The sequence below is a fragment of the Culex quinquefasciatus genome, chromosome 2, assembly GCF_015732765.1.
Source record: "Culex quinquefasciatus strain JHB chromosome 2, VPISU_Cqui_1.0_pri_paternal, whole genome shotgun sequence".
In the NCBI taxonomy this organism is placed as follows: domain Eukaryota; kingdom Metazoa; phylum Arthropoda; class Insecta; order Diptera; family Culicidae; genus Culex; species Culex quinquefasciatus.
The window spans coordinates 94,203,259-94,213,883 of NC_051862.1; positions in this window are offsets into that span (position 1 = coordinate 94,203,259).

Consider the following 10,625-nt stretch of genomic DNA (forward strand, 5'->3'; position numbering starts at 1 on the left):
ACTGAGAAAAACGCGATTGAAATTTTTCAATTGAAAACTAATAAATTTTACATAAACAGTCTTTATGGATGATATATTTATTATGTTGTTATTTTAAAAAAATGATTTGAGGAAATTGATAAATTTCACGAATTTCTCGCCGTCAACGAAATCTTCAAAAATCACTAACCCTGTATTAGTAATTGAACCAGGGTATTCATTTGCTTAATCCTCCAGTAATTCATAAGATTATTTTCATTCCTATTTGAGTCTGATAAATTATTTTAAGAAATATCGTTACCAATCCCCACAAACACAAAATTTCACGGGATTTCGCGGAAAAAGACAAATTTCGCGGATTTCACGCTGTCCGCGAAATCGTGAAATTTCACTAACCCTACTGATGATGTTGGGGACTGAGCCTCCTAGCAAAGTGAGTGTGAGTGAGAAAGAGTGAGAGGGATGAACCAATCTGGGAGGATTTGGTTTTTATTTTTCCTATGTACTTGATTTAAATGGTGGCTCCAAGGCTGATTGCTGCAGGTTTTTTTTGCCGTTTCTACTTCGATGTAATTGGTAGGTTTTACTTTTTTCACTCTCTTCCTAACGTCGCCGTCGATAGTGATAGTGAAGATTGATGAAATGGAGAGGATTCCCCATCACGTTTTGTTGTATGGATTGGGTTTGGTTAAAACTGTAACATGAATTTAATAGGACTTATAGTTTGTCTTTAAATAAATTTATGAAAAGTAATAGTTTGTCTTTGAAAATTAATCACTTTTGACACTCTTCCTAAGCCAATTTTTTTTCTTAAAATCTTGATAACTCGTGACGCAGCAAACCCTTTACGTTTCTATAACTTTGTGAACATTCTTACACTCTAAAAAACCCCTGCAAAATTATTGAAAAAAATTTAAATTTAAATTTTTTTTTTTTGTACGGTTCCAACTTGATTATCCGAAGGCCTCGGAAAAAAAATCATTTAATAATCGATAATCGAATCACGAAAAAAAATGTTTTCGCTCTTTTTTTTGTTGAGCTTAAGTATGACCCCTAAACTACTCTAAAGTGATTTAGAATTTTAAATCCAAGATGGCGGCTAAACTGGCGGTGATGAAATATTGAAAAAATAGCTTTCAAGGCAGTCAATGATTAAAATTCGACTAAAATGGGGTCGCAGAACTCGAATTACTTTAAAAAGCAAGAAAATAATAAAATAGCAAAAAAATATCTTTGTTGTTCTTGATTTGATTATTCGAAGTCCCATACAAACCATCGGATAATCGAAACTTCGGACTATCGAGGCTTCGTATAATCGAGTCTGGACTGTAAATAAAAAAATACCCTTCTGAGTTACTGCAGATTCGAAAAGTACATAAAATTTTCATTTAATGACAGGTCCAAAAAAAATTTGAAGCTATTTTGGTAAATATTTTTCACGAAGAAAAATACGTTATTTGATGTTTTTTTTCCAAAAAAAAAACGTATTTTACATAAAAGTTCCTTTTACATTAAATTTCCAAAACATCACCATTTCAGTTTGCAAATTATTGAAAAACATGTTCACGAATGTTTAAAAATGGGATGTGCGACAAAACAAACAAAAAAAACATAAGGTTGAATAGACAAAAAGTCGAATGGACAAAACGTCGCAAGGACAGAAGGTCGAATGTGAAAAAATTAAACAAATAATAATTATTATAAACTTCAACAAAATTCTTGAAAATAATATTTTCGTACAGATAAATCCAATTTTTTTTTTCTAAAATGGATTTGAAGTTATTCTGTATACTTGAAAAAAAAAGATCATTTCTAAAAGGTTTTTGTAATTATATTTTGTAATACTATTGTGAGTTATCTCATTCTTTCCAACATGAGTAGTGCTTTAAAAAAAGGTGACTTCTCAAATTTTATTTTATTCTTAAAACAACATATTCCTGATCGTCGTAATATTTTTGTGAATTTTTCCAATTTTTATACATGAACATTTCTTTAAAAAAAAATCGACTTACTTTTTGTTTTATGATCGTCGTATCGTTTTTGTGAATTTTTACATTATTTTTTTTTTAAAGTTAGACCTCTGAAATATTTCTTAAGTTAGTATTAAGTAAGTATTTTGAAAACAATTTATTCTTGTTTGTCGCATAATTTTTTTGAGGTTTTCCATTCTTTTAAACGTAAGCAGTTCTTTAACAAAAAGTTCGATTTTTAAAATATGTTTTAAGTTTTTTTAAACAACATTTTCTTGACTGTCGTAATGTTTTTGTAATTTTTTCAATTCTTTAAAATTTAAAAGCCGAACTTTTTTGAAAGGACCGCTCACTCCTTTAAAAAAATTCGACTTCTAATTTTTTTCAGGTTTTAATTTTATTTTTTAAACAACTTATTCTGGACCGAGCCACGTAGCCTAGTGGTAACGCTTCCGCCTCGTAAGCGGTAGATCGGGGTTCAAATCCCGGCTCGGACCAACACAACTGGTGATCTTTTCCCTTCTGGATTCGATTGCTTAGTAAAGGGAAGGTAGTGTATCGTCACAAACTGGACCTTATCACGACACCTTAGGGAGGCGACCTATGGAATGTTAACATTAACCTAAACATGTTAACATTAGTTGAGTGAAAAACTGCCACTGAATCCGCTTTGTAAATGCCGGCCCCGATACTCTTCACGGGTGTTCCCCTCAGGAACTGGGAAAGATTTACTTATTCTTGACTGTCATAATATTTTTGTAAGTTTCATTCGTTCATACATGAGTAGTTCTTTAAAAAAAAAGAATCAAAAATTTTTTTTAGATTTTTTTCATTAAACAACCTGTTCTTGGCTGTCGTAATGTTTTTGTGAGTTTTTCCATTCTTTCAAATAAAAGAAGCTCTTAAAAAATAAGTTCGACATCTAAAATATTTTTTATTTTTAAAAATCTAGTCGTGTTTTTGTGAATATTTCCATTCTAACAATTATCATCGATTCTTCTTAAATATTTTATATGTTTTTATTTTGTTTATTAAAGAATGGTTTGAATATTTTAGTAACTTTTCCATTCTTCCAAATATAAACAGTTTTAAAGATAAACCCACCTCCCCTAGCCCTTTTCAAAAACTCTCCAACAATCCGGGGGCAAGTTCTTATTCAGAAGACTTCTGAATTTTGAAGAATATAGAAGTGAACTTCAAAACACCTTTACATAGCTGCTTTTCAATATTAATGCATTTAGGCTAACATCAAAAGTTTGGTTTTTGTAAAAAAATAAATAATTTGACCTTTCGTCCTTTCGACCTTTTGGCATTCGACCTTTTGTCCATTCGACCTTATGTCTTTCGACCTTTTGTCATACATTCTCAAAAATGGAAGGGATCGTACCGCCCCTGCGTCACGAGATATCGAAAAATAGAGCTCGGAATCTTGATCAGGCAGCAAAGTTACCACTTAGGACAAAGTTTCACGGAAATTGAAGAGGGATCGGGGCAACTTTATACGATTTCATTTGAGGTGGCGGAAAATTGCCCGTTTTTTTTAATGTTAAAAATGGAGTCTCTTGAATTAATTTTGTTGGCAACCTACCCTATTATCAACCTTGACATTACGAAATAACGTACGAGAACACTCTTGGCGAATGGCATTCAATGTTTCTTATCAGCAGAAGCGTTTTGGTAGCCGGCCGGCCGGCAAAAAAAAAATGCTGTCGATTTCAGTTTTGGGTAGCCCATTATCTAAATAGGTCAAAAACAGACGCAGATTGAACCGCGTGAGCAGGAACCAATTCCAGGTGGTGGAGCCAATTCTTCAAGGGTAACATTCTCTAGTTTGGTTTTCAAGATCATCAGGGTCGTGGAGTTTCGTCCACAGAACGGTTCAATCGTATGTTAGCACTGGTCATGACTGACCATTTTCACTGATAAGTTTAAATTAGTAACCAGCAGCTGATAAGTACACGGGCCTGTTGAGCGCGCACACGCCAATTGCGTGTAGGAAAAGTGCGCAAAGTTGCAATGTCTAGCCTGTGAGGGAGGTCGTTATCTAACACCACACTCTGTACTCTCCGTCTGTCCTACGAGGAAAGCTCGGCGCAGTCATTGATTGATAAGATAAGTCAAGAGCCCGGGGTTTTGTTTGCGTCCTTCCCGAGAGAAAGTGTGTGCACTTCTTCCCAAGAGTGCGTTTCAACAACACACGGTCTGCGTGCCAAGTCGTCCGAGGTCAACCACCACTTGAAATGTCTCACTGCTGGTAGCATGAAGTCCTACAGCTGCTGTAAAAATAGTACCAGGCCAGACCACTCCTTTGCACGCAGTTGTCGTGCACGGTGGGTTGGAGCGATGAATTCATTAGTTTTTTAAAGTTTTATTTGGATTTGTAACTTTTTCAAGATATTGTCAGTTGAAAATGAGGGTCGAATGGAAATTACCAAAATAAGCTGAAATTTGAGCAACACTCAACTTTTTGGGTAGTTTTATCCCACTGTGCGTCGTCTGCACCCATCAGTCGGTGACTCTTACGCGATGTAACCCCACATTAGCAATTTCGCAACAACAATAACAAACCATGACCTATGGCTCGCCGTGTTGTCATCCGTCACTCTCCTCAGATGTTTGCATGTGACTCTTCTAGGCTCTTAGAAATGGCACACATCGTCTGTGATCTAACGCCCTTTTTTCAGCCATCATCAGAACGGAGAAGTGCGCAAAAAGTCGCGATATTTTTAGCATCAAACCGGTTCATCCAAGCCAAGCCCAAGAGTCTCATCCTGAACCGTGGTTTGACTTTCTTTTTTTCTATGCCAAAGGTAAGTGCACCACGATGTATGCATTCTATGTTGCGCGCAAATGTGTGTGTATTTGCACTAAACTTTGTGTTCCATTGTTAATTACCCGTAGCATTGCCGGGTTTTATGCTGCACAGTCTGTTAGCTCTGTTCTGTTCAGGGATACCGCAATGCAGTTCGGCTTGACAATGGATGAGGTCGTAGAACGTATGAATAGAAATGAGAATCAAAATCTAGGTTTTTCCTTCATTTTACCTTTCTTACAAAAGAAAGGTATAGAATTTGCCTTTGAAATTAATGATTTTCTCAAAATTTAAATAAAAACATGTCGTTATCGAATCCATTTTTTGTAGAAAATTACACAAAGAAGGGAGCGATTACGGATAAAACTTGGTTGATTCCTCGCAACATTTTTTTTTTATAAGAACGCACGTAACACATCCTTCGATGCCGACAAATTCTCCTTACCGATTAGAGCGTCCAATTTCCCGGAAACGGGAAATTTTCAGCCAATTTACCGGGAAATCCCGGTAAATTTTAAATTTATTGAAAATTGTTATGATCTTGGTTTTAATTAATATTACACCCAAAGGAAAAATATATCTCAAAATCTGCAACATTGGATTTGCTGCAGAAAATGTCATATTTTATAACATTTTTTGCAGCAAGCCCGTAGATCATTTTTGCCCGCGTGTAAAAATTTCAGCGATCTGCAGTTCTCACCAACACATATAAAGCTGGACCGTCCCCGAGCAACACTCCAAAGAGAAGCATATGTTGGTGCTCTTTCACTCACTTTTCATCAAGCGTTCATGGCGCGGCGGTAGCGTGTCTGATCAATTAACAAGAAGTTAGTGGTTCAATCCTCGTTCTGCTAAGTGTTTTTTTTTTGTGAAATACAACCAAAAAGCCGTCGGTAATGTCGATAATTGTCGGTAACGGGCAAAAATGTCATACTCCTATATCGCAAAAAATGCATGAGGACAGATTTCATGCAGATTCTGATATACTTTCATGCCGCCATGCATCACAATCATGCGACTGCCAGTTGGGTGTACACAGAAAAAAATGATGGTAATATTTATCAGGAAATGGTGACAGATTTTGTGACAAAAAAAATGTGTGATATTCATCAGGTTCACATTTTTACACATTTTTTGGGTAAAATTACCCAAAAAAGGTTTCATTGCAAAATTCAACTTTTTGCAGTGTAGAGAAGTCTAATGGCTCTAACAAATCGTTTTTTTATCCAATCAGGCTCATATTTAGGAGAAAGGTGTGTCTATTGGATAACCTTTAGCCATAACAGTGGCTTTGTTTATGGACGCTCCTTTCCCTAAGATGTTATTCATAAAAGTTTGATTTTTGGGTGTATAAGTAAATTATGACTAAAAAATAAAAAAAATAAATATAAAAATGATTGAAAGTGGAAAACCAAAAGTGTCTCAATCATGACTACACTACCCTGCTACTGATTTGCAAATTACTGACGTCTAAAAACAAATTTTAATAAACTTTGTTATCGATACTTATAAAAATCTAAATTTCTGGAGAAACATTTGAAACGGGAACGAACGAACTATTTTGAAATAACCCAAACAAAAGGCACGTTTTAATTTTTAAAAAATGTATATTCGCCTTTTGTCTCTTCTGTATGAGGGAGTCCCTTTAAAATTCATAGCATAGCATAGCATTACAGGGTTGTACCACGTGGGTGCCACAGGGAGTCCCTTTATTTTTTTGTGAGAAAAATCAAATCTGGAAAAAAATTATTTATGAGTTATGAATTTTTTATTTGGTTGAAACATCATCCATACGTGTGTCAACAAAAAAAAATTACATCATTAGTTTTATTACATAATAGTGCATCAAACATTTTTACGAAATTATCATACGAAATGGGCATTTGAATGTAAAGTTTCTGATTGATTTAGTGTTTTGAACAAAGCAATTTGTTTTTTTTATTTTATTTTTAATAGGTACTAAGAACTGAAATTCAGAAAAAAATAATTTTAAATTTTTCATTTGCATCTTGTTTTAGGGGAATGAAAACGGCATATTTTGCGCATTAAATGGAGGATGGTGCAAAATCTTTTACCAGATTTATATATTTTTTTGAATATATCTGATTTTTTTTTGAAAAGGTCCAACAAACCAAATTTTCCAGTTTTTGCTTTTTGAGTGTTTTTGAAACCGCCTTGAGTCAGGGGTATCAAAAAACATCCAAAAAGCAAAAAATGAAAATTTGGTTTATCGGAACTTTTAAAAAAAAAACTCCAGATATGATGATTTTTTTTAAATCTAAAATTTTGAATATCATAATTTTGAAATATAAATAAATTTTTATAATCATAATTAAAAAAAAATAATTTGTAATCGAAAATAACTTGAACTTTTTTTGATCATGCAAGCCGTTTTCAAGTAATTAGCACCTTCAGATTATTTTTTTGGAAAAATGTTCATTTTTTGCAGTTTCAAAATTCATCATGAAGATAAAACACTTCTTCTAACAAAGTCGGATGTACCTACACTTTTATATTTTTATTTTCTTAATCGATATTTTTATTAAAAAGAGCAGATAATTCCGTTTATTTTTCAAAATTCCAAATTTCTTTCAGTTACAAGCAGTCTATAAAAATAAAAATAATAAGTTTTTTTCTCAACTTTTAAAACATTGAACAGTAATTTTTGATTGCCAATTTGATTTTGCATCTGAAAATGATTTTTGAAATTTTGTTTGGACATTTTTGTTTTGATTTGCTTTCTCAGAAACATATATATTTTTTTTGTTCAAAAACCAAATTTTGCACCCATCTAAACACATTTTAGTCCCTTAAAAATCGAAAATAAAAAAATACGTATTTTAGGAATTGAACTTTCAGTGATAAAAAGTCAAATAAAAAAACGAACTGTGTTCATTGTTTTCTGAAGAGTCCATAATCTACAGCTTTGCCGAAGACACCAATTCCTTTTCAAGATAAAGATTTATGAAAATTCAAATGACTATTGTTTATGATAAACCCGCAACATTGTATGCAGTCTTGTATGGAAGAACAAATGATGCAAAGCGACTTTGTTTGACATAAGGAATGCGAAAACGTATAGAATTTGTCACACCGTTCATAAAGGCTTTTTAACATTTTTACAATTTTTTTGTTGTTGAAAAAAGTCGGTAATAGAGCGTCCAATTTCCCGTCCTGGGAAAAGAATTCCCGGGAATTCCCGGGGATTTCCCGGAAAAAAATATTTCCCGTTTCCCGGGAAATTTGTAAATTTCCCGGGAATTCCCGAAATTTAAGCGGAAGTATACATTTTCTTAAATTTTTAGAACTATTTTTTGAAAATGCTCTGAAAAAATAATAAATGAACAAACTCAAAATGATTTTGTTAAATTAAATGTATTGTATGGTTTATATATAATTAATCAGATTAACAGAAATTATGATATCAGAATTATTTCTGATAATATTAATTTTTGAAGCAACTGGGAATAGATCTTGCTAAATGAGTATAAAATTATTACAATTAGATAAGCTTTTAACAGATTGATGTTATTTCATCAAAACAATATTAACTCCAAATTAAATTGAGATTTTTTTTTACGTTTTTGTTGACCATGATTTTTTTTTTTTTTTTTAAATAAAATATAGTTTTATTAGTGGGTCTCGTGGCGCAGGGGTAGCGGCTTCGGCTGCCGATCCCGATGATGCTATGAGACGCGGGTTCGATTCCCGCCTTATCCACTGAGCTTCTATCGGATGGTGAAGTAAAACGTCGGTCCCGTTTTCTCCTGTCTCGTCAGAGGCGCTGGAGCAGAAATCCCACGTTAGAGGAAGGCCATGCCCCGGGGGGCGTAGTGCCAATAGTTTCGTTTTTAGTTTTATTAGTTTTCAAAATACAAGTAGGTGAATTATTTTCCCCAGTCTGTGCAGGAATTGTACTTTTTCTTGCGTGGTCTTCTTTTGGCTTGGTGGCTATTGTTTCCAGGTTTCGCAAATTTTGCTTCGTCGTCGTCGTCCTCTGGAGAAATATCCATTGGATTGGACTGGAAGCTTGTTTGATCTGTTGGTTTTCTGTTGTGCTCATCGTCCGAGGTCGTTGGCTCGATTGTTGTTGTTATTGCTAATTTTGGTGGTGTTTTATCTGGTGCTGGTTCTATTGCTGATGGTGATGATGCTGGTTGTGTTGGTGATGGTTTTGTTGTTGTTGGTGATTGTGCTGGTGGTTTTAGTGCTGCTGGTGTTGTTGTTGTTGTTGGAGCAATCGTTGAACTTACGTCACATTTCTTCCCGTGGTGAAGTGGTTTGGCACAATGGCGGCAAGTTTTAATTTGCTGGTTGTACACCACATAGGCCAATTCCTCCTCTACCTTGATAAAGGATGGAATTGGCTTCTCCAAGTACATCCGGACAACTCGAACTCCATTCGGAATGCCTGGAAAGTATTCTCGCCAGACCTCTTTCCGAATGGAGCTGACCTGCCCGTAGGCCTCGAGATGGCTGATGATCAAATCGCTTGGCATCTGCGGTGGCAAATCGTGCACGCGAATTTGAACGGCGTCGTCCTCCGGGAAAATAGGTATGCGGAAGACTTGGCCTCTGCATCCTACCTTATGCCGGAGGTTGTGCTGTTCGGCTAGATCCCAAGCTTCTTCCGGCGATCCTAGCTCGATGATGACGTGGTTTCGAGAGTTGTTCAGTTGGATGTTTCTGACTCTTTTTAGATCCAGTTCGAGGTTGTTGGTGATGAACTTCGAAACAGATTCGATGTCCGGTCTCACCGGCAAGACGTTGTAGTCAATAACGACGGCGTTTCGGCGATATTTTGACATTGTAACCGATTTTTAACACGGCCCCGTCTAGGGGAAAAAGAACAAAGGAAACTTGTAGAGGCTAGTGTTTTACGTCCGACAGCGGCAAGAACAAGTTGTCGTCTGATCAAATGAGATGAAAATCGAATTTGTGCAAAAAGAATTAATTCAATTGATTGATAGAGGGTTAAATGTGAAAAAAGAAGACTTTTTGTGGAATGATGTTAATTTATCGTATAATTTAAATCATGTTGCACAATAATACAAAAAAAAAATCATTGAATATTATTTTCTCTTGTTTGTTCTCAAAAAATGCAAAAATATATTCAAAGCTTGCTTCAAATATTTGAAAATATTGGGTTGTTTGGAGTAAAACCAATATTCAAAAAACTTTACCATTTGTTCAAGAGCTGAAACCAGTATTTGTCATTAATAACATAATTTCTGATTTTTTTTCTCATTTCAATAAACTGGTCATAGAGGCAAGTTTAAAATTTCTCATTTGAATGATTTTTTACATGCAGTCAAGCTGTTAATTGATCTTCACACTTATTCAAACCATTAATGTTGATAAGCTATACAATTTTGTTGCATACACCCAACTGGCAGTCGCATGATTGTGATGCATGGCGGCTTGAAAGTATATCAGAATCTGTATGAAAACTGTCCTCATGCATTTTTTGCGATATAGGGGTATGACATTTTTGCCCGTTACCGACAATTATCGACATTACCGACGGCTTTTTGGTTGTATTTTACAAAAAAAAAGCCTTAATAGAACGAGGATTGAACCTCCAACATTTTGACTGTTGATCCGACACGCTACCACCGCGCCGTGGACGCTTGATGAAATGTGAGTGAAAGAGCACCAACTTATTCTTCTCTTTGCATTGTTGCTCGGGGGCTTTATATGTGTTGGTGAGAACTGCAGATCGCTGAAATATTTACACGCGGGCAAAAATGATCTACGGGCTTGCTGCAAAAAATGTTATAAAATGTGACATTTTTTTGCAGCAAATCCACTGTTGCAGATTTTGAGATATATTTTTCCTTTGGGTGTATCAAAGTCACCCCGGA